Source organism: Abramis brama (genome assembly GCF_963993115.1).
Source record: "Abramis brama genome assembly, chromosome: 16".
NCBI lineage: Eukaryota > Metazoa > Chordata > Actinopteri > Cypriniformes > Leuciscidae > Abramis > Abramis brama.
In genome coordinates this window covers 27,843,468-27,851,753 of record NC_139978.1, presented here as the reverse complement: position 1 = coordinate 27,851,753, position 8,286 = coordinate 27,843,468, and positions in this window count along the sequence as shown.

The window sequence follows — 8,286 nt, the reverse complement described above, 5'->3', positions numbered from 1 at the left end:
GTCTTAAACATTTTTAAGAAACAGCCTTTGCACATATTAATATCATCAATGGAATAATGTTTTGACTTAAAAGTATGGAAGCCCATTTACGTAAGGTTTAAAATGATAAAGTTACATTGTGACAAAGTCACAAGTGCAAGGAAGTCACAAGTGGGAAATAAACAGTTGCATTAGAAATGTAAAGTCACATTGTGAGATAAAGTCATGATTATGAGAAATAAAATTGCAATCGTAAAATTAAAGACACACAGGCACACACACACACACACACATACACACGCAAACACACACACACACGCATTTTTAAAGTAGTATACTTGGATAACAACCTGATGTGACCCATTTGCACTCTCTGCTTCTTTAATTATAGCATATCAGATTGGAGCTTTCTTACAGATCCATTAATCACTGACCTGCAACGAAAATGACTCCTTTATGTTGTGTTCTTCCAAAGAATGCTCCACTTAAATACAAACGTGATGTTTTCACAAGTAGGAGAAAACCTGACCCCAGAGATACAAGAGAGAGACTGCCTGTATCCTTAATGTTCTTCAGAACCAACCAGCTGCTGTGTCTCAAGTATTGATACCATTAACAAGTACAGGGAACAAAATGTTCTGATGTTAATAGTCGGTGTTCAAGCAGCATAGTACTTGATGCATCAGTTTCTGGATTGCATTATTGTGTTGGTAGGACTCAGAGAGTATGAAGACAACTGATGTAGATTAGCTGATGCTAGTATTTTTGTTCCTAGTGTGCTGGTAATTACTTCATACAATTGGTTACACTTTATTTTAAGGTGTCATTGTTACAGTGTAGTTATATATTTAAGTACTGAGTAATATTAAGCTACTACATGTACTTACTATAGGGTTAGGGTAGGATTATGATTTGGTTGAGGGTTAGTTGCATGTAATTATGCATCATTTACTGTTATTACTATGGTAAGTACATGTAACATATGTAACAAGGACACTGTAAAATAAAGTGTTACCCTAGCTTTTATACAAACAAAGCCTTGCTCAAATCTTTCATAAAAACAGTCTTATGTTTCTTTTTGCCTTGTAATGATGACGCATATATTTTTTCAACAATAACATTGTCTTCCTCTCTCATGCATTACTGCAGCTGGTTCCTGTTTCGCCCTACTGCTATTTAAACAGTTTTAAGTTCAAGTTCATATTCACTATATTGTTATTCATCACTTATTTGAATACCAGAGAGAAGCAAAAAAAAAAAAAAAAAAAAAAAAACTAACAACAAAGAAAAAACAACAACAACAAATTGTTGTATATACATATATATATATATATATATATATATATACACACACACACACACACAAATATCTATATATTTATTTGCAATTTTATGTAATTTTAAATTGCAAAAACGATATTTTGTACCTCCATGAGATATTTCATATGTAGGCTACCATGGAAATACTTTGACATTCTTTGAATTACATTTGAACATTGCGAGTAAATTCTCTATGAATCAGTAATCATTCAGTATCATGTCATATCACCATCTGACAGCATCATACCAAAGTACCAAAACAGTGCGTCTTTGTGAGATTAACCTCAAGTATAACTTGCTTGGTTGGTGTTCTTCACCATAGTGTGCAGGCCAAAACAAACAGAGGGAGAAAAAGTTTAGCTCAGTGCCACTGAGTCAGAGCTGAATTGCACATAGATCTTTGTGTGTGAGAGAGAAATGCCAGTGTGAGAAAGAAGTGCCAATGAGGAACATGTGTGAACTACACATCGTCATGCATCGTTCAGCATCAGCACTCTAACTTGAAGGTTAACGTAGTGGAAACTATCAAGCGAGTTTTATTGTTTCAGTCTCTAGAAATCTCTGTTTTCAGATCTAGAAATATTTGCATGAATGGAGAGTTATGCTTTGTATCTTGAACCATAATTAAAGTCACCATGAAATTAAGATTGACATTTTGGCGTGAGGGCGAGACAACCTGTCAATCACATGACATCACAGCAATAGCAAACCACAACCATCCAACGATCCAATCAATTCCTGATGGACAAAATAAAGAAGTTCTCGTGTTTGAGAAGCTGTTTCACTCAAGGAAGAAAAGGAAGAATAAATTCTGAAATGAGTCTTTATTAACATTCCTTATGAACTAATATAAACTTATGGGTAAATTGTACTTTTTTATGTTCTGGGAAATAGCTTCTGAAGGGCAGTACTAAATGAGAGGAGAAAAAGCTCTTTAAACAAAAAAAGAAATATTTACACCCCTGGCTCTTAATGCATTGTGTTGTCACCCTGAGCATCAGTGAATGCGTTTCCAGCTTTTGTAATAGTTGTATATAAGTCCCTAGTTTTTCTTAGTGCAAAAATGGATCTCAAAATCATACAGTCACTGCTGGAAAGGGTTTAAATATGCAGAAGATAAACCTGTGATAAACACTGACTATGACCTGCTGTGATCTGGTGTCATTGTTTTTTCCCACCAGAGGCTTCTAACCCAGATAACCGTGTTTTAATTGCAGGCAAAGGGAGTTCCCAAACTCTGGATCCTGTTTTCCCTTTTTCATTTCACATCATTGTTTGCTGAAGCAGCCGGTCATGCTGGATGGTCAGGAGGTCTCACCACGGCCTGGCCTTTTTTTCCCAGCACAGAACATTGCCTCGAAGGGATGACCTCACCTATTGTTCGACCTTACATTGAAATACATTGAACGCTGAGACATGATGTGCAAATAATTGGACATGTTTCCTTTCATAATGTAAGTAGCTACATTTAGTGCAATTGTAAAAATAAATAAACAAACAAACCAATATTGCAAGATTAGTTTATTATAACAGGCAATATATTAAAACAGATGTGCACAGTGCTAAAGTCTTCTACAGACTTATGTAAGCATCACAATGACTCAATATACTTAGCATTATAAAATACACTAATAGGATTTCACATCTACATTAATGCTGTACAAGTCAGACTTGAATGTATTATTTATTTTAGCTGAAACAGAAGCGGAGAGAGCAGAAAGAGTTTACCGGATTCCTCTGTCAAATAGAAAATGGAATCACAATTATCCGAACAATGAAAAACTCTAGTTTCTGTCCACATAGTTGGTAGCTTACTCACAGATCAACTAAACCAATGCATTGTTAAAGGTTACTGTAAACTCATCGGATGGATTGCAAACTACTCTTAATCAAGTTAAGCTACATTCCTGGCCTGTGAGAAGAGTCATTCACAGCTTTCCTCGTGAGAACATACCTGTGATGGCATAGATTGTGGCATGAGTGCAACAGTCATTTTTCATTTCCCATTTTGGGTATAGAGCTGAACTGCTGATCAACTGCTCTATGATCTTCAGTCAATTAATTGAAAACCTTCAGTAGTTATTAAACTTTCATCATAAGTGTCTCAGCTAGACATGTTTTCTTCTCTTTTCAACCCAAGCCAAATTATGCAAGACAACAAGCTTGTATGATAAGATGACATCAGCACATTAACGGCTTCCCCGTTTGCGCTCGGAAAGTGATGATGACTAACCAGTGTGCGCACAGTTTCATGTGTAAGTCACACGTTCCTCCACAGTGCTTTCTCAAGACATTCCCACTTATGTGAGGTCACACCAGGAACACAGATGGCTGATCTTTAGAAATGTTTTTAAACTTCGGCAGCAAGTTCATTTTTCTTCATTTGAACTTATATCTCAAAGAGTATTAAATGGGTATTTCTTCCAAATTGTCTTTATGTCTTACAATATGTAGCTATTTTTGATGTATGACTGTGTACCTGCAATGTATTTTAATGTATTAAATACTTACAAAACAACATTGGACCCCCACTGTTTCATTTATGGACAAAAACGGTTTAAACATTCTTCAAAATATCTTTTTTTGTGTATTCCAAATACAGTTTTGGAGTGAACTACTCCTTTAAACAGACATTAACCTTGCCTTAATTGAGATACCTGGGGATACATTAACGACTCACAGCATTAAAATGATTTAAACTGGCACAACATGTACAAATAGGCATTCCTACACCTACACTAGCCGAGTACATAGTATCACAGTTCATCCAGATATGAATTTCCCAGCTCAAGAGCCTGCAGTGTTGTGATTCATAAAGGACTGGCTGAGAGGAGCAGTGCGGACACTGGAGACTGCAGGCAATCTTTGTAAACTGGGGCTTTGTCAGGGATCTGATCTCTATGGATACAACAGGGAGATTCACCAGCCCACATTCTCTCTGATGTTCCAGTGAAACAGATGAGAAACCCTCAACAGTATTTTACTCTTTCTCTTTTTCAGTTCTTTACGTAGTCTCAAGTATACTTGCTTCATCACAGCTGTCGCTAAAATTCACAGGGTATGGGACAAGATTTGTGAGAGGGTCACCTTAAACTCAGAGAGCAATTAGCAGTTTTGTTACTTAGTAACAATATAACTATATCTATAGTTCAAAAGTTTGAAGTCAGTAAGAATTTTTTTAAGAAATTAATACTATTTCTCAACAAGGATACATTAAATGTATCATAAGTGACTGTATAGACATTTGTAATAAAAGATTTCTCTTTCAAATAAAAGCTGTTATTTTTCATTTTTAATTTATCAAAGAATCCTTAAAAACAATGCATCACAATTTCCACAAAATATTAATCAGCACAACAACGTTGATAATAAAATGTTTCTTGAGCACCAAATCAGCATATTAGAATGATTTCTGAAGGATCATGTGACACTGAAGACTGGAGTAATGATGCTGAAAACTCAGCTTTGACATCACAGGAATAAATTACATTTTAAAATGTACAAAAACAGTTTTTTATTATAATAATATTTTACAATATTACTGTATTTTATTGTAAATAAATGCAGCATTGGTGAGCATAATTCAAAAACAAAAAAAAAACCTGAGAAAATATTGGAGCACAAAATTCTCTTCATGGTATATTAACCTCAGACCCAATTTATTTTCCTGTTCTATAAGCCCATTAAAAATTCTGGAGAAGCTGTGTTGAATTACCCTTTCAGACGGGCTACAAACTGACATCACGACTAGCTCTATTTGTAATTTGATTACATGAATGAACACAGACCTATTATAAAGAACACAGGTATGGGAAAATGCACGAGGATGCTTTTGTGTTATAGACATTGTTTATGCATTGATGACAGGAAGTGGGTGTTTCTTACACACACACACACACACACACACACACACACACGCACACACACACACACACACACACACACACACACACACACACACACACACACACACACACACACACACACACACACACACACACACACACACACACACACACACACACACACGCACACACACACACACACACACACACACACACACACACACACACACACACACACACACTCAGGAAGTAAAGGAAGCTGGAAGCATCTGCATAGGATATGTGTGGCATCCTTCCTCAGTTCCACGGAAACCTGGAGGAAGTTCCCCATGTGATGAATCCAAAGAGAGGATGTCAATTGCACACAGCAAAACAAAGCAAAACAGACATGAAAATCTATCTATCTATCTATCTATCTATCTATCTATCTATCTATCTATCTATCTATCTATCTATCTATCTATCTATCTATCTATCTATCTATCTATCTATCTATCTATCTATCTATCTATCTATCTATCTATCTATCGTTTCTGTGACTAATGAATGTTCTTGTGTACATGCATGCATGTATTTTTCATATTGTTTTTGAGATATTTTTTGGCTTGGGACTTCTGTTGTTTATAAGCATTACTGGGGCAAAATGGTCACACAAAAGCTCGATCTAGGCCACAGACGCATTTATCAACTCAACAAATTTAGACAGCTTTGGGAAGATAAGGGATGGGAAACTGTCAAACAGGAAGCAAGTGACAATCTGTTGATGTTTTCTCGCTGAGAGGCAGACCCTATTTTAAGCTCAGACCGCTGAGTGTTAAGACCTCAAATCATCATTGTGTCATCTTGTCACTAGAAAGTGCGGTAAAATTGTACCTCACTTCCTTTCATCTGCTACTAATATGCTGTTATACCTCGGGAATGGAAATACATGACTGAAAAACTATCGAACTAGTTTTTTTCTAGATTTCTGGGTAATTTTCAAGTCAAAAGAGCTCACCCACAAGGCCAATTATGTTATTCTGGTACTTTAATGTAGATCGTATTGCCTGTTTTATCTATTGCCATGTGAAAATCATAAGGTTGATTGCGTTGAATAGTAATAGAACATCTCTCCTCAATAAGCTGCACGATTGAGATGCAATTCACAACAAATGTGGGATGAGTAAGGGCCATTCACGCCAAGGATGATAACAGCTTACAACTTTAAGTTTAATAATTGTTCTAATTTAAAAGGAAACTTTATTGTTTGTTGGGGTGAACTTACTAATCGTTATAGTTACCGCTTTTACATACATGCATAAATAATACAACTTTTGTAACATATTGGTGGTATACCAGTATAATAGTAACATAAAGGGGCTGGTGTAGTCTTACCGGAGAGCCTGACAGAACAGATGTGACACTTTGACATGCGTGATGATAACCTCAGCTGAGGCGGGGGTCTTTCTGCCGTTCCCTGCTCATCAAAAGCTGGGCGAGGTGTCCTGAGAGAGTGGGGTCCAAGCTCAGGACAGTGTGCAGCAAGACTTCCTAGCTTCCGCAAGGAACAGCACAGTGGTGTGGAATGTAACCAACATCCAGCTGTGCTTTGGATGCATTCACAATTCATGAGTGAGCCAAGCTGTTTATACATTTTCAAGTGATTGAAGTGATTTTCAAGTCCAGTAAGTGACAGTAAAGCCTTTTACACAAAATATTATTTCAAATAAATGCTGTTCTTTTGAACTTTCTATTCACCAAAGAACTCCAAGAAGTATCATGTTTCCACAAAAATATTAAGCAACACAACTGTTGTCAACATTGGTAATAATAAGAAATGATTCTTGAACACCAAATCAGCATGATTTCTGAAGGATCATGTGACACTGAAGACTGGAGTAATGGTGAAAATTAAAAAAAACATTCAACTCCAATACCATGTTGTGTTTGGGATGCTGATGTGCAGGAGCCCTCACCAGGCTTTTTAGGATTAACCAGCAAGACTTCCTTTGGTTAACCAGAGGAAGACAAGGTTGGCTATGTTGGTTCACCATGCTAGACCAGTACCAAAACAGCACTAACCAGCCTAAACTTGACTGACATTGCAGTTGATGCTGGTCTTTTCAACTGGTCTTTTATGTTTTCTGCTTAAAATTACAGTGGCGCTTATATAAACAAATACTGAGAGAGGAAATGTGCTCAAAAAGTAGCAATTAGTGTCTAAACCCGGTGAGAGGAACGTGTTGCTAAAATAAAGACCTCCTGTTTCTCACGGATAAGGGAGGGCATGGTCTATATTTAGCATGTCTGAAGCAAAATCACAAGCTGATATGCAGATACCCGGGTCTTGATTATCATTTTTTCTGTCCTTGTCAGTTGTTTTATGTAGATACGGGACACTTGGTTGGCATCATAACATTGATACAGATGATTTGGTCATTTTAAGTTCCATGGATAACCTGAATTGATCCAGTGAATGTTTCGATAAAAATATTCTAAAATATATTGAAAAATCGGAAATGAAAACATTTGAATGTTTCTTGCATTTCAATTTGTATGTATGAATGGATGAATGAACAAATGAATGAATGAATGAATGAATGAATGAATGAATGAATGAATGAATGAATGAATGAATGAATAATCTTGTTGGGGTTGAAATACAAATCTGTCAAAATGGAAGAATTGGCCAGGATGTTTTCACTCTCTTTGACACACACTTCTATGTCTAACTACTGTACATGTAATAATGCTTTCATTCATACGGTTATAAGAATGTGATTTCAGCAATAAATTTCATGCTCGGCGGAACAATAAATCTGTATTAAGTGTGCATGACCTTGCACTAAACAATCTTGGACTGACGTCATTGCAGAACAAAATAACATATCAAGCCAGTTCCTGTGCACTGAGGATCAGAGTAATCACACACAACAGTCATGGCAGAGATTAATTACAGGGGTATGATTTTAAAACAGTACAATGGTACAAGAAGTGACGCTGTGCCCTTTCTCAACAAGATGACAAATGTTCAGATTTTACTCATCAACAATCTTAGGTGGATCAGAAGAAGAAACTGGTAAAGGACAACTGTCAAACGAATAAATGCATTAAGTGCTTCTCTTCTTGAAGAACATATGAAATATAAGATGAAAACATGAAA